The sequence below is a fragment of the Heterocephalus glaber genome, unplaced genomic scaffold (assembly GCF_053883595.1).
Source record: "Heterocephalus glaber isolate CG9 unplaced genomic scaffold, H.glaber_assembly_v1.0 deba00001472, whole genome shotgun sequence".
In the NCBI taxonomy this organism is placed as follows: domain Eukaryota; kingdom Metazoa; phylum Chordata; class Mammalia; order Rodentia; family Bathyergidae; genus Heterocephalus; species Heterocephalus glaber.
This window is the reverse complement of record NW_028258315.1, coordinates 39,324,436-39,349,490: the sequence shown is the minus strand read 5'-3', so window position 1 is coordinate 39,349,490 and position 25,055 is coordinate 39,324,436.

Sequence of the window (25,055 nt, the reverse complement as noted above, 5' to 3'; positions counted from 1 at the left end):
TGCACTTAAGAGTATGGCCTCAAAATCTAACCATTTAGCTATAAATGTCTCTAGCTTATAATTCTTTATGGCTGAGTAGTACTCCATTTTATAGAAAAAAAAAAACCACATCTTCATTTTCCAGTCACCGGTTGATGGGTAGTTGGGCTGTTTCCAAGCTTTAGCCATTACAAACTGTGCCACTATAAACATGGGTGCACATATATCACTGTGGTATGATACTTATAATTCTTTTGGGAAGATACCCAGCAGAGGAATAGCTAAGTCAAATGGGACCTCTAATCCTAGTTCTTTGAGATATCTCCATACTGATTTCCACAATGGTAGCACCATTCTACACTCCCACCAGCAGTGGAAAAGTGTTCCTGTTTCCCCACAACCCTCCAACATTTGTTATTGGTTGACTGCTTGATACCAGCCATTCTTTCTGGGGTGAGGTGAAATCTCAGCATTGTTTTCATTTTCATATCTCAGATGAACAGTGATGTTGAATATTTTTTCATGTTTATTTGCTGATTCTACTTCTTTGTCTGAGAAATATCTGTTCATTTCAGATGCCCATTTTTGGATTGGGTCTTTAAATTTGGGAGGAGGTCTGATTTTTTTTTAATCTTTATATATTCTAGATAGTAGACCTTTGTCTGAGGAACAGCTCGTAAAAATTTTTTCTACATTGTAGGTTTTCTCTTTATGCTGTTGGTGGTTTCTCTTGCAGTGAAGAAGTTTTTTTTAATAAGATGAGATCCCAGTTGATGATTCTTTGTGCTAGTTCCCAAATGACTGAGGTTTTGTTCATAAAGTCTATTCCTATGTCAGTGCCTTCAAGAGTTCTACCTCACCTCTTTTCCAGCTGGTTTAGTGTTCCTGTTTTTATATTTAGATTTTGATCCATTTTGATTTTAGTTTCATGCTTGGTGAGAGATATAGGTCTAGTTTTAATTTTTGGCAAGTTGAAACCCAATTCTTCCAGTGCCATTTACTAAAGAGGCTATCTTTCCTCCGATGAGGGTGTTTGGCTCCTTTGTCAAAGATGAGGTGGCTGAGTATGTCACAGTTATTTTTGCATCTTGTAATCTGTTCCATTGATCCTCAAGTCTGTTTCTTTGCCAGTAACATGCTGTTTTTATCACAATAGCTTTGTAGTATAGTTTCAAGTTGGCGATTGTGATACCTCCTACCTTGTCTTTGTTGCCTAGAGTTTCTTTTGCTATTCTCAGCCTCTTCTGGTGCCAAATGAATTTTTGGATTGTTTTCTCAATTCTGTGAAGTATGCTACTGGAATTTTAATTGGGATTGCACTGAATCTATATAGCAGTTTGGAAATATGGCCATTTTCACTACATTGGTTCTTCCTACCCAGGTGCAAGGGATGTCTTTCCATTTTCTGATATCCTATTCAATCTCTGTTTTCAGAGTGCTGTAGTTTTCAGAGTAGAGGTCTTTTATTTCTTTCATTAGTTTGACTCCTAGGTATTTTATATTTTTGGATGCTATTGTGAAAGAACTTGTTTCTCCAGTTCCTCTCTCAGTGAGTCTGTTGTTCATGTACAGGAAGGCTCTTGATATTTGTATGTTAACCTTATATCCAGCTCCTCTACAATATTTGTTTATTAAGTCTGGAAAACTTTCAGTGGAGCTCTTGGGGTCTTCTATATAGTGTACCATGTCATCTGCAAATAATGACAATTTAATGTCTTCATTTCCTATCTTTATTCCTTTTATTTCTTTTTCTTGTCTAACTGCTGTGGCTACTGTTTCCAGAACTATATTGAACATGAATGGTTATAGTGGATATTCTTATCTTGTTCCTGATTTTAGCATGGAGGATTTCAGTTTTTGACCATTTAGTATGATGTTAGCTGTTGGTTTTTCATAGATGGCTATTATCAGGTTGAGATGAAGAGCATCTATTCTAATTTTTTGTCGGGTTTTTAGCATGAATAGGTGTTGGATTTTGTAGAATGCTTTTTCTGCATCTATTGAGATAATCATGTTGTTATGGACCTTGGCTCTGCTAATACAGGGTATTACACATATTGATTTGCATATGTTGAACCATCCCTGCATCCCTGGGATGAATCCCATTTGTTGAAGGTGTATGATCTTGATGATTTTCTGTATTTTTTTTTTGACAGTATCTTTTCGAGGATTTTTGTATCTATGTTCACTAAGGAGATTGGGCTATAGTTCTCTTTTTCAGTTGGGTCTTTCTCTGCTTTAGGGATCAAGGTGATCCTTGCTTCAGGAACAAATTTGGGAGTATTGCTTCCCTTTCAATTTCATAGAAGAGTTTAAAAAGCAGTGGCAGTAGTTCCTCTCTAAATGTCTTGTAGAATTCAGCAGTGAAGCCATTAGGACCCAAGATTTTCTTTGATGGTAAGTTTTTAATTATGTTTTCAATTGCATTGATTGGTATTGAGTTGTTTAGAATTTTTAGGTCTTCTTTGTTCAACTTTGATAATTCATATATATCTAGAAATCTGTCCATTTCTTCTGTTTCTTCTGTGTTTTCCATCTTATTGGTGAATAGCTTCTTGAAGTTCATATTGATGATCCTCTGGAATTCTGCTGGGTCTGTTGTAATTTCACCATTTTGATTCCTAATTGCATGGATTTGGACCCTTTCTTTCCTTTTTTTGATAAGGTTGGCTAAGGGTTTGTCAATTTTGCTTATTCTTTTGAAGAACCAACTCATTGCTTCATTGATTTTTTTTTGTATAGTTTTTTTGGTCTCCAATGCACTGATTTCTGCTTGATCTTTATATTTGCCTCCCTTGTATGAGCTTTGGGTTTGTCTTGCTCTTCTTTTTCTAGAAGCTTGAGCTTCAGCATTAGATTGTTAACTTGAGCTTTCTCTGTTTTCCTAATATGGGTATTCATTGCTATCAATTTCTCTCATAAGACTGCTTTCATTGTATCCCACACATTCCAATATATTGTATTATCATTGTCATTTAATTGTAGAAACTGTCTAATTCCTTCTTTAATTTCCTCCATGACCCATTTGTTGTCCATGTTTTTATGAATTTCTGTAGTTTCTTTTGCTATTAATCTCCAATTTCATTGCACTGTAATCTGATAATATATAGGGGATAACTTTAATTCCTTTGCCTTTACTTAAACATGTTCTCTGAGCAAGTATTTGGTCTGTTTTGGAGAACAATCTATGTGCAGCTGAAAAGAACGTGTATTCTGATATTGTTGGGTGGAATACTCTGTAAACATCTGTGAAGTCCATTTGTTCAAGAGTTTGGTGGAATTCTAGTATCTTGTTGATTTTTGGTCTAGTTGGTCTATTTGTGACGGGGGGTACTGGGGTCCCCCACTACTATTGTATTAGTGTTTATTTGATCTTTCATCCCCATTAATATTTGTTTTATATAGTTGGGTGCACTAGTATTTGGTGCATATATATTTATGAAAGTCATCTCTTTCTCTTGGATTATTCCATTTATAAGGAGGTAGTGGCCATCTTTGACTCTTTTAATTAGTGTTGGTTTGAAATCCATTCTGTCTGCAAAGAGGATAGATAGCTACCTTGAATTTTTTCGGGTTCCTGTCACATGAAGTATTGTTTTTCACCCTTTAACACTCAGTCTATGAATTTCTTTTTAAATTAAGTTTGTTTCTTGTATGCAACATATTGTTGGATCTTGCTTCTTCACCCATTCTGCCAGTCTATTTCTTTTGATAGGTGAAATGAGGCAATTAACATTGACAATTATAACTGATGTGTATCGACTTATCCTTGTCATGACATTTTCCTGTTGTTGGATTGTCCCCCTTTGCATTTAATTTCTTGTTTTGCCTAATGGATTCATTCTGCTGGACTTCTTGGTGTTGTGACCCTCATTGTCTTTTCCTAGGATATTGTTTAAAATTTTCTGGAGTGTTGCTTTGATATTCATGAAGTTCCTCAGGTGTTCTTCATCATGAAAGTATCTTATTTCTCCATCAGTTTTTGAAAGATAGTTCTGCAGGGTACATCAGTCTGGGTTAGAAGTTGTTTTCTTTTAGGGCTTGAAATACTTCACCCCAAGTTCTTATTGACTTGAAGGTTTGCGTTGAAAAGTCTGCAGTGATTCTGATGGGCTTTATTTTGTAAGTGATTTGTTTCTTTTTTCTAATTGTTTGTAGAATTTTGTTCTTCTGTTGAGTTTCTGGAATCTTGACTATTCTATGCCTAGGTGTAGATTTTTTTTTATCATAGCTAGTTGGAGTCCTATATGCCTCACTTATCTGTATGTCAAATTATTTTCCTCTGCTTCAGAAGTATTCTGCCATTATTTCTTTGAAAAGTCTTTGTTTTATGTCATTTGCACTATCTCCTGTTTCTTCATTGACTCTGATCAGTCTGATGTTATTCTTCTTTGCATTATCTAGCAGCTGCAGGATTGCTTTCTTTTAGTCCCTTATTATTTTTCTTTTCCTGATCACTAATTGCAATCCTGTCTTTTGCTTCTGAAATTCTAACCTCGCATTGGCTCATTCTTCTGGGTGAACTTTCAGTGGAGTTTTCTTTTGTTTGTTTGTTTTTCAGTACTAGGGATCGAACTCAGGACCTTGTGCTTGCAAGGCAGGTGGGGTGCCACTGACCTAAATCCTTGGCCCTCAGTGGAGTTTTTAAATCTCCTGGATATTTGTTTGAATCTGTCTTATGGATTTCATTTCTTTCCTATGCTGGGATTCCATCATGTTCCTGAGCTGCTCTATTTATTTTTTTTAATCTGTGTTTTCTCTAGAGTTATTAATCATGTCCTTCACTATGGTCACCATCTCTGTTGTTATCTGAGAAATTATTTCTGATTTCATTTTTTCCGGATCCTCTTTCATTGCCAGTTCAGTGAGTCCAGGTGGTTGAGTTTTGGATTATTCCATTTCACCCCCTGGATTTCCTTTTGGTGATTGAGAAGTCTGGGTTTGCATCTCATTTAAGTGTCTTCTCATTTCTGTTTTTTGTTATTGTTGAAGTTTTTGGTTTAATCTGCTACTTATAAATTGTTTATTCCAAGTATCTTTTGTTTGTTTGTTTGTTTGTTTTGGTATTGGAGAGAAAACTCATGATCTTGAGCTTGCCAGGCAGATGCTGAGCCACTGAGCTACATCCCCAGCTCAATTGTTGCAAGTATCTTTAGTGCTAGTATTTAGAGCCCTTAGGGAATGGCTATTCTTGGATTGTCTTCCTGGTATAGTTGACCTTTGGGTTTTGAGCCTGTAATGGCCTTTAAGCAACAACAATAGCATTAAGCACAGTTTAGAAAATGACAAATTGTGGTAGCTATTATTCTGACACTTTTAACTTCATAAACTAGACTTGTGGTTATGTATAAATATCAAGGAACAACAAGAAATATGTTTACAGCTAGTAAGCCTTTCAATATACAACCCTACCCTCTGGGAAGAAGACGTAGAAGGAGTTGAGAGGTGTATAGAGAAATAGAAGGAGAGATTAGAAGTAGGACTAGAGGACACAGGAGTTTCATGCAAACTTTGGGAAACGGATGAAGACAGGAGGGAAAGAAAGAAGAGAGGAGCACAAACAAAAACAGAACAAACTAACAGCAAAAGGAAAAGTAGAAACTGTATTCACACTCTTTAAACAATAAGAACAATCAAGAGAATAATCAAATAGGATAAAAACAGAAACAAGAAAAAAGAAAAATTAAAAAAAGGAAAAGAGAAGTAAGAGAAAAGTAAAAAGAAAGAAAAAAAAAGTCCCCTTCAAGGAGTGACTCTGCTTTTGCTGGTATACAATGTGGACAGTAGCATGCAGAGCTAAGTTGATTAATCTCAGCAAACTAGCTGTAGTCCAGTGAGATTCAGGCTAGTTTCTGGCTGTGAGGCCAGAATTGAGCTCCCTGACTTCTGGTGGATTAGAACTCTACAAGGTTCTACCACAGGTTTGAGCTGCCCTTCCCCTGTAGCATGTCCAGGTCCAGTAGGAGATGCTGGTCACAGCCACTCATCAATTGCTGTAGTCTGCTCTGTCTTCACTCTTCCAGTGGGTTTCAATTTTCAACAACAACAAGTTTCAGAGAGGCCCACTCTCTGCTGCTCACCACTGCACCATCTTCACAAGCTCATAGCAATAGCACTCTGGCCACAGGTGCCTCTGCTACACAGATACAGTACAGGACACCCTCCTGGTCACAGAGAGGCCACACATCTCGTGGGGTCTGCTGAGTACCTCTTCAGGTACTTGTTGGTGATTTTTATGTCTTCTTTGTGGAAATGTCTATTTAAATCCTCTATCTACCTTTAATTCAGTTTAGTTTTCATTTTTTTCAAATTTTATTTTATTGGTACATTTTAGGTATACAATATAATGACATTCATCGTTGGAAAATTGCACCTTTACATAGTCTCTCTTGGTTATTTTTCCCCCTTCCCCTGCCCTCCCTTCAATCCTCCATCCCTTCCTATTTACAAAAAATTTATTTCCATTTTTTTCATTTTCTCATAATAATTCCATTTCCTTCTTTCCTTTCCCCTACCCTTCCCACTTCCCCTTCCCCTTTGGCCCTTTTCTTCCTATTTCACATTATCTATTATACCTTCTAATCCTTATTTACACTTTCAATTTCTCACACTAGAGAAACTATTCAGTATTTACACATGTGTGTCCTATTTATTTCACTTATGAGTATGGCCTCAATGTGCATACATTTAGCTATAAATGTCTCTAATTTCTCATTTTGTATGGCAGAGTAGTACTCCTTTTTATTAAAAAAACCACATTTTCTTTATCCAGTCTCCAGCTGATAGGCAATTGGGCTGCTTCCAAGTTTTAGCTATTACAAATTGTGCTACTATGAACATGGGTGCACATATTTCACTGTGGTACGATTCTTTTAATTCTTTGGGGAAGATACCCAGCAGAGGAACAGCTGGGTCAAATGGGACTTCCAGTCCTAGTTCTTTGAGGTATATCCATACTTATTTCCACAGTGATTCCACAAGCCTACACTCCCACCAGCAGTGGAGCAGGGTTCCTATTTTCCCACAGCCCCACCAGCAGTTGTTATTGGTTGATTTCATGATAGCAGCCATTCTTTGTAGAGTGAGGTGGAATCTCAGTGCTGTTTTCATTTGCATCTCTCGAATGACCAGTGATGTTGGACATTTTTTCATGTGTGTATTTGCCATTTCTACATCTTTGTCTGAGAAATGTTTGCTCATTTCAGATGCACATTTTTGGATTGAGTCCTTAAGTGCGGGAGGTCTGATCTTTTTAAGTTCTTTATAGATTCTAGTTAGTAGACCTTTGTCTGAGGAACAGCAGGTGAAAATTTTTTCCCATGTTGTGGGTTGTTTCTTCACACTGCTGGTGGTTTCTCTTGCTGTGCAGAAGCTTTTTAATAAGAAGAGATCCCACTTGTTGATTGTTTGTGCTAGTTCACGTTGAACTGAGGTTTTGTTCATAAAATCTTTTACTAGAGAAAGATCTTCAAGAGTTCTACCTAACCACTGAGCAAGCCAATTCACCATTTCTTTTTTAGTATTTAGATCTTTAATCCACTTTGATTTTAGTTTAGTGCATGGTGAGAAATATAGGTCTAGTTTTAATCTTTGGCATATTGAAACCCAATTTTTCCAGCACCATTTATTAAAGAGACTATCTTTCCTCCAGTGAGGGTGTCTCCTTTGTTGAAGATGAGATGGCTGAGTGTGTCTGAAGCTGTTTTGGCATTTTCTAATCTGTTCCAATGGTCCTCAGGTCTGTTTCTTTACCAGTACCATGCTGTTTTATCACAGTAGCTTTGTAATATAGTTTCAAGTTGGGCATTGTGGTACCCCCTCCCATATCTCTACTACCTAGAATTGCTTTTGCTACTCTGGGTCTCTTCTTGTTCCAAATGAATTTTTGGATTGTTTTTTCAAGATCCATGAAGTATGCTCCTGGGATTGCATTGAATCTATATGGCAGTTTTGGAAGTATGGACATTTTCACTATGTTGATCCTTCCTACCCAGAAGCACAGGATATCTTTCCATTTTCTGATATCATCTTCAATCTCTCTTTTCAGAGTGCTATCATTTTCAGGGAAGAGGTCTTTGACTTCTTTTGTTAGGTTGATTCCTAGGTATTTCAGATTTTTTGGATGCTGTTATGAAAGGAATTGTTTGTCCTATTTTTCTCTCAGTGAGTCTGTTGTTCATGTAGAGGAAAGCTATTGATTTTTGTGTTTTGATCTTGTATCCAGATTCTGTACTGAATTTGGTAATTAAGTCCAGAAGACTTTTGGTGTCATTCTTGGGGCCTTCTATATAGAGTATCATGTCATCTGCAAATAATGACAATTTAACTTCTGCATTTTCTATATTTATTCCTTTTGTAACTTTCTCTTGTGTAATTGATGTGGGTAATGTTTCCAAGACTATATTTAACAGGAGTGGTGATAGTGGACATCCTTGTCTTGTTCCTCATTTTAGTGTGAAGGATTTCAGTTTTTGACCATTTAGTATGATATTGGCTGTTGTTTTTTCATAGATGGCTTTTATCAGATTGAAGTAGAGTCCATCTATTCCAATTTCTTGTAGAGTTTTTATCATAAAATTTTGTCAAATGCTTTTTCAGAATCTACTGAGATGATCATATGGTTTTTGTCCTTCGTCTATTGATATAGTGTATTACATTGATTGATTTACATATGTTGAAGCATCTTTGCATCCCTGGGATTAATCCCACTTGGTCAATGTGCATGATGTTCTGCATTCTATTTGCCAGTATCTTATTAAGGATTTTTGCATCTATGTTCATTAGTGAGAGTGGCCTATAGTTCTCTTTTTTTGTTTGGGTCTTTCTCTGCTTTGGGGAGCAAGGTGAGGCTTGCTTCCAGGAATAAATTTAGGAGTGTTGCTTTACTTTCAATTTCATTGAAGAGTTTAAGCAGTAGTGGCAGTAGTTCCTCCGTGGAGAGCGGTATTAGCTGTGGAGAGCGGTGTTAGCCATAGAGGATCCATGTTTAATCTTACCCTCCATAATATAGAGCAAGGAGACTATGTTATGAGGAACCACGTACTTGCCGAATTAGATTGCCCTGGAACGTGATGAACGTTCTGTAAGCCCGAGAAACAAGGAAGCCCATGAGGGTGGGGAATTCCCAAAGAACTGGTAAACAACAAAGCAGGTGTTTTGGATAAAGGTCATGGTTAATGACCTAACTCACGGAGTGTATAAGAGAGAGGAAAAAATAAACTTGGTTGTTCGGTCTTAGGAGCCCGGACGACTCTGTCTTTTTTCCTTTGAAGTGTGTTTTTTCTTTCATCCTCACCCCTCCTCTCAGGTACTGTTCGACTAGTGACGGCGGGTCCCGTCATTCCTCTCTGAGTGTCTTGCAGAATTGAGGAGTGAAACCATTAGGACCTCGGCTTTTTTTAGTTTGTAAGTTTTTAATTACATTTTTAATTGCATTGATTGATATTGGATTGTTTAGAATTTTTAGGTCTTCATTGTTCAACTTTGGTAATTGATACATATCTATGAATCTGTCCATTTCTTCTATGTTTTCCATTTTATTGGCAAATAGGTTCTTGAAGTAGGTATTGATGATCCTCTGGATTTCTGCTGGGTCTGTTGTAATTTCACCATTTTCCTTCCTATTTGCATGGATTTGGGCCTTTTCTTTCCTTTTTCTGATAAGGTTGGCTAAGGGTCTGTAAATTTTGTTTATTCTTTTGAAGAACCAACTCTTGTCTTCATTGATTTTTTTTTTATCATTCTCTTAGTCTCCACTGAATTGATTTCTGCTCTGATCTTTATAATTTCCACCCTTGTGTGAGCTTTAGATTTGCCCTGCTCTTCTTTTTCTAAAAGCTTGAGGTTCAGCATCAAGTTGTTTAATTGAGCTCACTCTTTTTCTAATATGAGTATTCACTGCTATGAATTTCTCTTGTAAGACTGCTTTCATTGTGTCCCGATATGTCATATAGTCATTGTCATTTAATTGAAGGAACTGTCTGATTTATTCTTTAATTTTATCTGTGACCCATTGGTTATTCAGACGTGTGTTGTTCAATTTCCATGTGTTTATGAAATTTTTGTGGTTTCTTTTGCTATTGATCTCCAATTTCATTGCACTGTGGTCTGATAATATATAGAGGATAACTTCAGTTCTTTTACACTTAACTAAATATGTTCTATGAGTAAGTATATGGTCTATTTTGGAGAATGACCCATGTGTAGCTGAAAAGAATGTGTATTCTGATTTTGTGGAGTGGAACACTCTGTAAACATCTGTTAAGTTCATTTGTTCAAGAATTTGATCGGGTTCTAGTATTTCATTGCTTATTTTTTGTCTAGTTTATCTATTTGTTTTGTTTTGTTTTTCTTTTTTGGTACTGGGGATTGAAGTCAGGTCCTTGCAGTTGTTGGGCAAGCTGAGGAACCACTGAGCTAAATCCCCAGCCTGATCTATCTACTTGTGACGGTGGGGTATTGAGGTCCCCCACTACTATTGTATTAGTGAATATATGGCTTTTAATGTCCATTAGTATTTGTTTTATGTAGTTGGGTGCACTGACATTTGGTGTATATATATATGATTTTCATCTCTTCCTCTTGGATTGTTCCCTTTATATGGATGTAGTGTCCTTCTTTGTCTCTCTTAATCAGTGTTGGTTTGAAATCTACTTGATCTGCAAAGAGGATAGCTACTCCTGCTTTTTGGGGGGTTCCTGTTGTATGGAGTATTGTTTTCCACCCTTTAACTTTCAGTCTATGCATTACTTTTTGAACTGTGTTTCTTGTATGTAGCATATTGTTGGATCTTGCTTCTTGAACCATTCTGCCAGTCTATGTCTTTTGATTAATGAATTGAGACCATTAACATTGATGGCAATAACTGATATGTATTGATTTATATTTTCATGACTTTTCCTTTTATTGGATTCTCCACCTTTGCATTTAATTTCTTGTCACACCTGATGCATTCATTCTGCTGTGCTTCCTGGGGTGTGATCCTCATTTTCTTTTCCTAGGATATTGTCTAAAATTTTTTGGAGTGCTGTTTTCATATTCATGAAGTTTGTAAGGTGCTCTTTGTCATGAATGTATCTTATTTCTCCATCAATTTTGAAAGATAGTTTTGCAGGGTACATCAATCTGGGTTGGAGGCTGTTTTCCTTTAGGGCTTGAAATACATCACTGCAAGCTTTTCTTGCCTCTAGGGTTTGAACTGAGAAGTCTGCTGTGATTCTGATGGGCTTTCCTTTGTACGTGATTTGTTCCTTTTCTCTAAACTGCTTATAGATCTTTGTTCTTCTGTTGGATTTCTGGAATCTTAACAATTATATGCCTATGTGTAGATTTTTTTGATCCAGGCTAGTTGGAGTACTATATGCCTCACTTATTTGTGTGTCAAGTTCTTTTCCTTTTTTTCTTTTTCCTTCTTTTTCTTTCAAGTTTTCTGCCATTACTTCTGTGAACAGTTTTTTATTTCATCTGCACTCTCTCCTGTTTCTTTAATGACTCCAATCACTCTTATGTTATTCTTCTTTGCATCATCTAGCTGCTGCTGGATTGATTTCTCATGGTCCCCACAATTTTAAAGCAATTTTTCTTTTCCTGGTCACTATGTACTATGAGCAAAATTTCTGCTGTTATCTGAGAAATTATTTCTGATTTCATTTTTTCCAGATTCTCTTTTGTTGTCAGTTCAGGGAGTCCAGGTGGTTGAGTATCAGAATGTTCCATCTCATTCCCCTTTGAGATTGCTGTAGGTGATCTGGAAGTCTGGTTTTGAGACTTGTTTATGTGTCTTCTCATTTCAATGGTGTGTGTATGTGTGTGTGTGTGTGTGTGTTTGTGTGAGCTGGTGCCTACACAGCTCTCCTCCTCTGGCCTGGGTGCAGTGCTACTGTGGCCCAGAAGCCTCCTCCTCTGCACTCCAGTTTTGTTTTCTTGATAATGAGTTGGTTTTTGTTTTTTGAGCCTTTTTGTTTGTTGGTTGGTTCAATCATTTGACTTTTAGTGTTTGTCCATTAATGACAAATGAACATAGTAACTTTGTACTGAACTACACACTCAGCACACACACCCCATTTTTAATTGATCATCCCAAGAAAAAGTCTTGCCAAGTTGTTAAGTTGTGCAGGCTGGGCTTGAACTTGCAATCTTCTTGCTTCAGACTCCCAGAGTATTGTGATTATAGATGTGCACCACCGTTCCTGGCTGTACAAATTCTGTGTAAATCTACGGTTTGGGGAAAAGTACTTGCAAGCCATATATCAGAAAAAGGGTAAATATCCCCATATTTCCCCTTAGTATTCCTATTTAGCAATATACTGAGAGCATCAGACAGTGTAATAAGGCATATTAAATACTTCAGAGCATCTAGAAAAATGTTCCCTTGAGTGATTTTTAGAAAACTCATAAAATCCAGACACATTACACACAAATCAATATTTCTACATACCAGTAGTGAAAAAAATCAGAAATCATAGTTTTTGTCAGTAAAATGTACAGCAACACCAAAATGCCACAAAACATACATATAAATCTTAATAGATAAATATAGGATCTGTATGTTTTAAGCTACAAAACACCAATTAAAGAAATCAAAGAATATCTAAATGAATGAAAATATATATTGTGATTAGGGAATTGAAACTTTGGTATTGTTAAGATGTGAATTCTTCTCAAATTGAGCAATAGGCTTAATGTAATACCAGGATAAATCCCACAGGACTTTTTCAAAATATCTTCAACAATTCTAAAATTAAATAGAAAAGCAAAGAAATTAGGATAGTGAATACAATTTGCAACAAAGAATTTGTATCCACAATAAAAACTTTCAAAACTGAACAAAAAGCATCAATCAAAAATTATAAAAATTGACAAAATATTTTTATAGACACTTCACCAAAATGGATATACAGATGGAGAATGAACAGATAAACAGATGCTTAAAATCACTATTCATTAAAGAAATGCAAATTAAAACCTCAACATTCCATTATACACTTATTAGAATGGCTATTATCAAAAAACAAAAAACATCAATAGTAATACCAAATGCATACAAAGATTTGGAGAAAGTGGAACACTAATACATTACTGATGGAAATGAAACATGAAACAACTGTACAACAGAGCAGCAGCTCCTTATAAAGCAAAGCTAACACTTACAGTATGACCCAACTATCCCACTTTTTAATATTTACCATAGCAAAGTGAAAAACTACATCCACACAAACACCTGTGCACAAATGTTTGTAGAAATTTTATTCATAATTCCCAAAACCTTGAGATAACTGACAGTCCTTCAACAAATGAAAGGATTAATAGCATATGAATGTTTTACATTCTTACAATGGAATACTATGCAGCAAAAAAAGAATAACTATAGATTTATGCAACAACATAAATGAATCTTAAACATTTGTTGAGTAAAAGAAACATGGTCCAAAGGTTAGGTATTCCATACATATGATGATAGTTACATGACTGTGTGTCTAGCAAAAACCACAGAACCCAAGACTGAATTTTAACATAGGTAAATATTTTTCTAAATAATTTCCTTTGGTCAAGAGAGAAAAAATGGTATAAAATTTATATTAGTAGAAAAAATGGAATAAAATTTATATCAATAAATAATTTTCCTTATAGATGATTTCCTTAAATATATGATTCCAATAGCATAAGCCTTAAGGCGAGGTCAGTATCACATAATAGATCAATGTTTATCTTTGACCAGAAAAAGTAAATGAAGTAAACATATAAAAAGATATATACATTGATAGAGAAATTATTTGACTGTACATTTTTCTTAAAAATAATTCTCTGAGTTTATGCACTGTGACAAAAACAAAGTTATCTGAGTTTAGTCCAGTAATTTAGACAAGATTATTTGGTAGAGTAGATTCAATTTAAGTTTCAAATTCCCAATCTTTCACATCAGTTACATCATAAAATTCAAGTAGTCTATTCCAAATTTCAGGAACATATCCACCAAGAGTTTCATTGTTTTTATAGAAATGTGCACTGATTGAGACATTTTTGGCCCTACTAACCACACAATGCATCATTCTAGAGAGTTTTTGAATGCTTTGAACTGGACTCAGTGGTATTCTTCAGTTCCATCTGCCGGTGACCTCAGGAGGTTTCTCTCATGGTTTACTGTAAGTCTGTTGTATGGCTGTTAGGGTTGACAAGGCTAATATTCCACAGTGGTTGTGTTCCCTGACCTCTATAAATTATAAAATGTTCTTCAGCAGATTTCACATGTTTAAAACATGCTGATACTATTAGTGTTATTTTCTTTTCCAACTGCAAAACTACCTGAGTAAAAAGTTTGAAGACCCTACTCAGGTTCCTACATAACAAGCCAACTGGGATTTATTTTTTAATCCAATGTTCATCTACTCTTTAATGGTAAAAACTATCCTGTGTCCTATTTCTCTATTTATAGCACAGACAATTCAACTCCAGGCAGGTGGTTCTATTGAAAGATAAACAAACTTGTAAGGAACCCCCACTGGTTCGGAAATGGCCAACTGTGCTGACAGAGCAGACTGCAGGTGACTGAGCCCATCTAGGGATGCTGGTCATTTACTACAAAGCTGGGGACCCCACAGTGTCTTTGGCCAAGGAACAGCTGGTGCTTTTGGTATTTTTACATCTTAACAAAAAATCAAAATCAATGGCCAAATAGTTAAATCTATGGGTTGAGGTTGCATCTAATATACCTAACTCCAAAATATCATCCTTGCTTTCTTTACCTCATTGCACATCAGTCTCTGAGGATCTTTTAGAGGAGTTTGTTGAAAATTTTTGCCATTAAGAAAGTGAAATTTGGTCCCAGAGGAGCAGCCTTAGGCATTTCAAAGTCAAATGCCCTGCTCTCCTTGTTCCTTTACCTGTCTCTCCTCAGCACTGGAATGAGATCATGTATATTCTTACATGGAAGGAGGGAATAAATAATGACAAGAATTCTCCTCTCAGGAGTGGATTTCTCCATGCCCCTTTTCAATTTGCCTTTCTAATCCCTGGTCTCCTTGGATCTTTATAACACCCAGTTAATGAACTCATATTAAATCTTCCTACCTCCTAATTAATTAAGCCTACAGTGTGTGGCTGTTCTTGTGATCATGAATCCATTCTTCATAATTGTATTCTTATTGCCTTTCATCCAAGACTTTCCCTCTGGTGTCTTCAAGTGTTAAGAATATCTACGGCAAGCTAAGATCTTTCCAAGGACTAACCAAATCAAGCCACAAATAGCTATTGTCCATCAAGAAAATGGAGAAACTACCCTTGAAAAGCACAAAGGAGTAATAAGTAGACAACTAACTACAATATAGTTGTATTGATGCATATTGTACTTGATATAGTTCTGATAAGTGCCCTCCACAGGTCCATTTGTTAAAGGCTTAGTTCCCACCCTGTGGTCCTGTGGGTGGTGATGAAGCCTTTAAGAGACGGTGTCTAGGGGGCCGGGGATTTAGCTCAGTGGTCCTGCTGCCTGCCTGGCAAGTGCAAGGTCCCGAGTTTGATCCCAGGTAACAAAAAAAAAAAAAAAAACAGAGAGAGAGGGGGGGTGTCTGGTGGGAGGTACTTAGGTCATTGGAGGCATGCCTTCAAAGAGGATTGTGGGACTCTACTCCCTCCTCCCCTGAACCTGCTTCTAGGCCATGAGGTGAACAGTTTTGCCCCAACATCCACTCCCAACATGATTTGCTGCCTCTCTACGGGCTCAATATAAAGGGACCAACTGATCATGGACTGGAAGCTCCAACACTGTGCACCAAGATCAACTTTCTCTCTTTATAAGTTGATTTTCTCAAGAATTTGTTATAGTAATGGAAAGGTAACACAGTAGTAAAACAAACCTTTGTGATACTGAGACCATTTTTAGATTTGAAAGGGAAAAGCAAATTGCAGCAGCAGATGAGATTGATAAGGTATTTTAGGGGTCAAAACACAGGGGAATTTAGAAGATGATGGAGGTCACTGAAAGTCTATAGCACAAAACCAGCATTATCAGATCTGTATTTACGAATATACTCTGGCAGTGAAACAGATGCTGGGTTTGAGGCAGATAAGACCCTGAACAATAAAGCCAGTTATTGGATTGCTGTCATAATTCAGGAGAGAGAACATGTCAGAGTAGTGGATGTAGAAGGTATATGAAACCTTTTTTAAGTATTAAAAATTCCTAGATTCTCTACTATAAATGCAATCTATCTGTAACCCCAATACTCTAGTGGACTGAAGCAGTAGGGTCACAAGTTCAAGCCTAGCCTGGGCAACTTAGTGATTTAGTAAGACTCTGTCTCAGAAATAAAAATGAGCTAGGGATGTAGCTTGATGTGAAGGCCCTGGGTACAATCTGCACTGCAACAGAGAAGAGAGAGAGAGAGAGAGAGAGAGAGAGAGAGAGAGAGAGAGAGGAACAAAAAGATTATTTACTGGAGATGACAGAAGATAGTTTAATATCAGCATATAAATAAATTCAAAGTGAAAATAAAGTAGTATTTATTGAGCTAGTAATAGAATCTAAGATTTAGAATTTTATGAGACTTTCTTAACTTTTAATCATCAAAATTAATGAGCAGTACGATAGACATCTAAAGGGTCAGAGCTTATTGTTCATCAGGATGTCTTAAACTTATATGTTTGTAAATATAGAGCAAAATAAGCTCCTTTTTCTCTTTTTTTCTGGTTTTTTGAGACAAGATTTTGCTATGTAGTTTAGGCCGGCCTTCAATTCACTATTTGGCCCAGTCTGTCCTCAAACTCATGGCGATCCTCCTGTCTCAGCCTTCCGAGTTCTAGTATTACAACCATGCACCACCACGCCCAGCATAATAAGCTTCTATTTTCTAAAAACAAATTTTAATTGCTTGCACTTCTTCTATATTCCAGACTGTGAGATTATTTATTAATTTACAAAACAAGCTGTAGTTTTCAAGGCCATAATTGATTTCACAACTTGCTGCTGTACCATCCAATCCACTTGGTTCTTACCTTCAGCTCCACTTCTTTCAATCTAGGTTGTTTGTCTGATGAGGTAACTCAGATTTACATGTTTGAGGGATCTGAGCTCCTGTCTATCATGTATATCCTGAGCTCTGGTTGCTTCACAGAAATTCATAGCTACCCCCAGGCATGGAAGCACCAAATTGTACACAGTAATTCTTGTTAGTTCTGAGGGATTGTGTTGGTCAGTGTTTTGTAGCTGTGACAAAATACCTGAGAAAAACAACTTAGAGGAGGAAAGATTTTTTTGGCTTGTGGTTCCAGAAGTTTCAGTCCATGGCTGGTTCCATTCTTGTGGGCCTGAGATAAGGAGTAGGGCATGGTGGTAGAAGGGTGTGTTGGAGCAAAGCTACTTACATCATAACAGCCAGGAGGAAGAGAGAGTGTGAAACAACATAAAAGAAAGGTACCATGAGCAAACAGAGCCTCCAAGGTCATGCCTCCATGACTCATTCCTTTCAACTAAGCACCACCCTCTAAGCTTCCACCACCTCCCAATAATGCTGTTAAAGTATAAATTCATCAATAGATTATTCGTCTTGATGAATTTAGAGCCTTCATGATCCAGTCAGTTTCCAAAAGCCCATTAGCTGGCAAGCCTTCTACACAATGAGCTTTTTGGATCCCAGCCATAACATAGCAGTCTCTACTCACCCCTCAGCATAGAGGAGCATGGAGGAGTGACCTTCCACCCTCACTTTAGTCAGTGTCACTCCAGCAAATACAGCAATTCCTTTTTGCCTCTGGATAACTGGCCTGAGGAATCCAAAATGACCACATGGCAATCATGATTTAGGTTTATTGGAATCCTGTCTGTATCCTATGAAAGAGTTTTCCTCTCCCAGCAAGAATTAGAATCTCAATTCTAGAAGAACCAGGAGAGTGTCCAAGTGACTTGATTAGAGTTACTGGGGAGGGACATGACTCTTAATTCTACCCTTCATTCCTAGATTCATATTTATAGCATGCAGTGATACATCACTATATAATGGCATTTTGAGCCACAGCACCCCAACTTACAGGACATCATCTCTCTTCTGTGGCTTAGCTGTTCCTTTAATAAACTTTATGTTGATGCCAGTTTCCTGTGCCTCCAGGTGCAGGAAGACAAGTGGTCTCATGGTCATATGTGCATTATCATACTTATTTTGCTGTATGTTGAAACCTCTGAGACAATGCCATTAACTGAGGCATGTCAGACAAGAAAAACAAATTCATACTTAGGATATGAATTATTCCCAATAAGCATGGCTCATAGAAGGGTAGAAACTCTAATGTTAGAAGCTTATCTCCTTAAGGGATTGTAGAAGTAGGACTTTCAGCAGCAATGGTAATTAGAATATGCTTGGCTGAGATGAAGTTAATGCCAACTACGCCATAAATAGTTTCCAGCCCTGTCAACATGACTTCTTGGTTAATGAACAAATCCAATAGAGGCTGGCCAAGAACAGAGGCTGGGTAACATCTACTGGAGAAGATATTATACCTACCTGCTTCTCGGTCCTTTCTCTGAAATAAATATTCCTCAGTGGGAATTGACATGAAACAGAGTTCTGCACACTTTATGTTCATTCCATAGGTCGATCAACATATTTCTTGTCTCAAATCTCCAGGTAATTTACCACTGCCAAGAAATCCACATTTATTTCTACCTCAGACTTTCTTCCTCCAAACAAATTATATAATCAAATTTACTACTCAAAACACTAGTACTGAGATTTCCCTTAATCGCTATTCTTTACAGACACCTCTACATAAATATTTTGTTCCATAGTAGTTCTTTATCTTATTGTATTAACAAACTGACCCACGTATCAGCTGGTAAACTAAAGTAAAACACTGATGTGACAATGAATAGATGGTATTTTCTATAACTTATTTACATTCTCAAGATCTTCTTCCATCCAATTCTGAATGAAAATTTTTTATTGTATAGTGCATCACTGCAAGATCCACTTGACCTAATGACTTAGGGTTATGCCAATATCGCTTCTGGTCAATATCTCAGGTGGTGTTATCAATTCATGTTGTCAAGTCTTCATTATCTATTAAGGCCTTGATGTACCTGATTGAGACTCAGAATCCTATAGTTTTTTACTGCTACTCCTTTGTCTAAATTTTTATCTACTATAGTTGAATAAAACCAATAAGGGGTGTGTGTGTGTGTGTGTGTGTGTGTGTAGAAAGAGAAAAAGAGGGATGAGAGGGATAGAAAAATAGATATTTTAAGGAACTGGCTTGCATGTGTTATTGTAGGTACTGGCAAGTCAGAATATGTAGGGCAGAGTGGGATTTCTATGTTTGACTCTTCCAGCAGAATCTCTTCTTCAAGAAACCTCAGTCTTTGATCTTTAGGCCTTCAGCTGATTGGATGAGACCTAATCATATTATAGTCAGTATACTGTTTTACTTAAAGTCAACTCATTGTAGATATGTTACTCTAATATAAAAGTGACTTTACAGCAACATCTAAACTAGTGCTCGACCAAAAACTTGGCACTATACCCTAGCCTAGCTGCCATGAAGTTAATCATTATATCCACTACTTATATCTATAACATCTTTGCATCTACTAGTTTATGTAGACTAAGAAGAACTGCTTGTATTTTCTATCACCATTCTTCTTAGTACAGTCTGCTAAATAGTCTCAGGGAAGGATTGAAGATGTGCAATTTATTCTACACACATTCTATTACAGGTCATGACCCTTTCTTTAGGGCCTCTTAGTCTCCTTTAACAGATGGGCTCTGGGTCTGAGAATTTTCTTAAGTCTGGAAATAGAGAAAGTGATCATATTGTTCAAGTTGCCACAGTTAATCATCCACTTCCTTGGTCTTAATTTCTTGTTGTAAAATCAAGTGGCATAGTTAGTGGTGGCCTGTCTATCCTGCACCTGTGATCATTATGGTCTGTTATTCATCACCACAGATTTGCAAGTTGAGAAAGGTGCCATTCTGGCTTTGCTCCAAATTACAGTGATTACCTCAGTTGGCCTCTGATGGTTAAATGTTATTACTTGGTCTTGAATATTCTAGAATCCTCTCATTTAAAAGACACAAGAGAGGCCAATTTCAAAGCACTACAAAGCTGGATCTAGAAAGAACGGTTGTTGTTACTGAGCTTTCTGGATACAGAAATTGAGATTGAAAATAAAAAGAGCTATGTCATTGGCTAATGTTTGGTTGAGAAAAACAAGATTAAAACATTCAACAGAGTGTGAAGAAAGTGATTCGTTGTCTATTATAGAATGAGTTGGGAGTGCTTCTAATTCATATCTGGTATAACAAAGAGAAAAGTTCTTAACATATTTCCCCCCATTGAAATTGTAAGAAGTTACTTCTGACTCTCTTCATTTGCTAGCAGAAGGACATTTTCATTCTCAAGTAGCATCTAACTTGTAGCATATATGGTAAAATTGGTTAGGTATGGAGTGTGAAGACAATTTTAATACTGAATTTATTTATCTCAGAACATTTCCTTTTGTACATGTAAGTGTAACTTAAACAAATCAATTCCATCTGATTAAATTCACTTTACATGGTTAATGTACCATGGACATCTTTTCTATTCTGACACTTTTCCCAAAGATCACACGAAGAATATTTAGATGTTCATTTAGCATGTCTCCCTGATGTACACAAAGTCCAATAGATTCAAAAGGAAACATCGCATTAAATTAATTCAGTTTTGAGTTCAAAGGTTCATTATGTATGATAAACAAACCAAAGGAAATGATAAGATGCAGTGTCAGATTTCATTTAATACCTAAATCCACTCGAAACAAGGTAACATCTAATTCATTGTACCCTTACTATATACTCATATGTCATAGCTCCTTCGGGAAAGGGGAAAAATCTCAAAGAACCTGAAGCTGGCAAGTATAATGTGAAGTTATAAATGATTTAGAGCAGTGGTTCTCAGCCTTGACTGCACTTTAAAACCACCTAGGGAGCTAGTAAAATTCTCTAGCCTCACCTGAAACTAATTCAGAATTTCTGGGGTTAAGACCCAGGCAGAATTTTTTAAAGCTCCCCAAGTAATTCCAAAGTGTGAGCAAGGCTGAGAAAGTCTGATTTAAAGAATAATTCTCAAAGGTCAGTGCACTTCCAAGCACCTGAAAAGCTTGTGAAAATTCAGATTACTGGACACTATCCCCAGAATTTCTAAATCATAGTACATTGAGAATTTGCATTCCAAAAAAAATTATTCCTAGGTAATGTTCTTGCTGCAGGTTCACGAACAACACTTTGAGAAAAATTGCTTAAGACAAACAGTACGCCTCAGTTAATAGGCTTTAAAATAGGCATAGAAGACTGATAAAAGTTGCTTCTCAGTAATTCTATGCCAAAATAAAACAAAATCTCCATATATGTGAGTTCTGTAAAAGGAAAAATTCAACAAGTTTAGTATTTTAAATGAGTATAGGGCTGGAGAGAAGAATGCTTGTGTCTTAAAATATTTTGGACAATTAGAAAAGTGAGAAAAATCTAAATATTCATTAGTTTAGCAATTTCAGGCAGCATCGTGAGGTGGTTTTTATTTCCAACATTGAGGGAATAAAACCAGAAAACACATATTCAATAATGATGGTGATGATGGTAAATTTGAACTATTCTTGAAGTCTATTTCACAAACTTAATTTGCCAGCTCATGTTTACATGCTCTGCAAATTGGCAAGGTCTCATAAATTATAACTAAACTTCACACAGAAGACGATCCACTTAAATTTCTTTTTCTACCCTGTACTGATACCAGGAATGGATAACATTATCAATACGGTGCCTACCACAAAGTAAGTCTATCCTAGTCTCTTTCTTATTACTGGGATGAAATACTCAACACCCACAACTTACTTATGGGAGGAGAGATTCATTTTGGCTCACGTTTCAGTCTGTAGTTGACTGGCTCCCAGGGAGGAAGGCAAGACAGGGATATGGAGGAGAGCTACTCACTGTATAGCATCCAGGAAACGGACAGAGAACAAGAGAGGAGCTGAGGAGGGAATGAAACCCTTCCAGCTCACACTTCCAGTAACCTCTTTCTTCCTAACAGAGCCCACTTCCTAAGAACAAGTCACCTAGTAGGCCCATAATCAAATCTTCATACAAAAGCCCTACCTATGATTAGATTAGGGGGGAATTCTAGATATAAATCATAACAAATACAATGGAAAGGATTCACAAACATGTGCTGAGCATTGAATAGAGAGCCCTGGATAGGAAGAGCTGTCTTCATCCTAAACTTTTGTTGTCCCACATTGGTTGATTGGTTGTTTGGTTGACTTTTCTTTCCTTTTATCAGTGTATGTTTACTGTACATGATGTTTACATTTATCTTAGAGAGTTGGTACAGTTACTTAACATATCATAATTCTTTTTATTCCCGTTTCCCTTCCCACTCTCCTCCCTCCCTCTATATCTATATCCATTTTCCCCATTTTCGTAATTATTACTATTATTTTAGCTCATGTTTGCAACATATAATGATTACATTCATTGTGGATAGTTGGTACATGTGCATGGCATATCTTACATCTTTTATGTTCCTTTTCCCTCCTCCTACCAACACACTAGGTCTCTTGGTCCTCTTCACATTTGCATAAAATTCACCTCACTGTTTGCTTTTATCAATCTTTTATTTTACTCTTTACTTCATGTATACTTTGGATTACTCAAATAAGAGAAACCATAAGGTATCTAAGCTTATGTGTCTGATTTATTTCACTTAATATTACGCTGTACCTACATTTTCCCAGAAATGTCTTAAATTTATTGTTCTTCAGAACTGAATAGTATTTCATTATATATAGATACCATTGTTTTCAGTCATTTATCTGTTGGTGGACATATCCTTACAAGATTTAGCTATCATGAATTGTGCTGCTATAACTATTGGTGTGCATGTACAATATTGCTGTAATATTATGTCTTTAACTCTATTGGGAAGATACTTAGCAGGGGAATAGCTAGGTTGAATAGAATTTCTATTTTTCATTTTTTGAGAAATCTCTATACTGATTTCCATAATTCTTATACCAGTTTACATTCTCACCAACAATATAGATGGCCTTTTTCACCACAGCCACACTAGAATTTGTTATTATTTCATTTCTTGATGATTGCTATTCTTCCTGGCATAAGATAAAACCTGAGTGTTGCTTTAATTTGCATTTCTCTAATGGGTAGCAAAATTGAACTCTTTATGTACTTATTGACCATGTGTATATCTTCTCCTGAAAAGTGACTATTCATTTCAGTCCCTTATTTTTCAATTGGGGCTTTTATTTTGAGGAGGTCTAATTTTTTGAGCTCTTTATATATTCTAGATATTAGCTTTCTGTCTAAAGTTTAACTGGAAAAAATTTTTTCCCATCTGTTGGTTGTATCTTCACTCTGTTGTTTTCTTTTCAATCCAGAAACTTTATAGTTTAATATAATCCCATTTGTTGATCTTTGGTGTTATTTTCTGTGCAATTGGCTTGTTAAGAAATTCTCTCCCTACACCTATGAATTCAAGCATTTTACCCATTTTCCAGTGGGATGAGTGTTTCTGTTTTAATATTTAGATTTTTGATCCATTTTGATTTAGTTTAGTACATGGGGAGAGATATGGGTCTAGCTTCAATCTTCTGTGTGTGGAGGACCAGCTTTCCCAGCACCATTTGCTAAAGAGACCATCTGTCCTCCAATATATGTCTTTTGCCTCTTTTGTCAAAGATCAAAGAGTTGAATTTATCTAAGGTTGTTTCTGCATCTTCCATTCTGTTCCATTCTTCCACATGTCTGTTTTTGTGCCAATACTGTAACAGGAAGAGGTAAGACAGGATTTAGGATTCTACTAGGCAGTAAGCACATCATGAACCTCCAGGAATCTTACAAAAACAGCCTCCAGGTGTCTTTCAGCTGTCTGAGACCTCCGAAAGCATGACCATTCAGGCCACTGGCTCAAAGGTGCATGGGCCCTCCATAGACACTGCATGTACACTGCATAGAGTAGACACTCATAAGTAAAGTCTCCTATAGGGTTGTCTTAGTTACTTTTCTCACTACTAAGACAAAATATCCAACACTCAAAGTTAAAGGATGAAAGGTTTATTTAGCTCACAGTTTGTAGACGTTGCAGTCCATAATTGGCATGGCTCTAAGGGTGTCATTACAGACAGGCATCACAGAGGAGAAATAGTTCATGGTGAGCAGAAGGTAGCAAAGCAGGTAAGCAGAGGATGTCCACAGCTCTTTCTATCCCTTACATCTTTTTTTTTTCTTAAATTATTTTATTGGTACATTTTAGGTATACAACACAATTACATTTCTCATTGGGAATTGTAACTTTACATAATGCGTCTTGGTTCTTATTTTTCCCCCATTCCTAGCCCTCCCTTCATGCCCTCCACCCTTCCCTATCTACAAAGACTTTATTTCCATTTTTTCCATTTCTCATCATTTTTCCTTTCCCTTCTTTCCTTTCCCCTGCCCCTCCCACTACCCCTACCTCTTTGGACCTTTTCTTCCTATTTTACATTATCGATTATTCATTCTAATCATTGGTACATTTTAGGTATACAATATAATGACATTCATCATTGGAAATTTGCACCTTTACATAGTCTCTCTTGGTTCCCATCTTTCACCTTTGCCCAGCCCTCACTTCAACCCCCCCATTCCTCCCTATTTACAAATATTTTGTTCCTATTTTTCCATTTTCTCATATTAATCCCATTCTCTTCTATCCTTTCCCCTAGCCCTCCCACTTCCTTCCCCTTGGCCCCTTTTCTTCCTACTTCACATTACCTAGTATACATTTAGTCCTTATTTACACTTTCAGTTTCTCACACCACAAAAACTACTCAGTATTTATACGTGTGTGTCCTATTTATGTCACTTAAGAGTATCTCCTCAATGTGCATCCACTTAGCTATAAATGTCTCAAATTTCTCATTTTTTATGGCTGAGTACTACTCCATTGTATAAAAAAGACCACATTTTCTTTATCCAGTCTCCAGTTGATGGGCATTTGGGCTGTTTCCAAGTTTTAGCTATCACAAACTGTGCTGCTATGAACATGGGTTCACATAT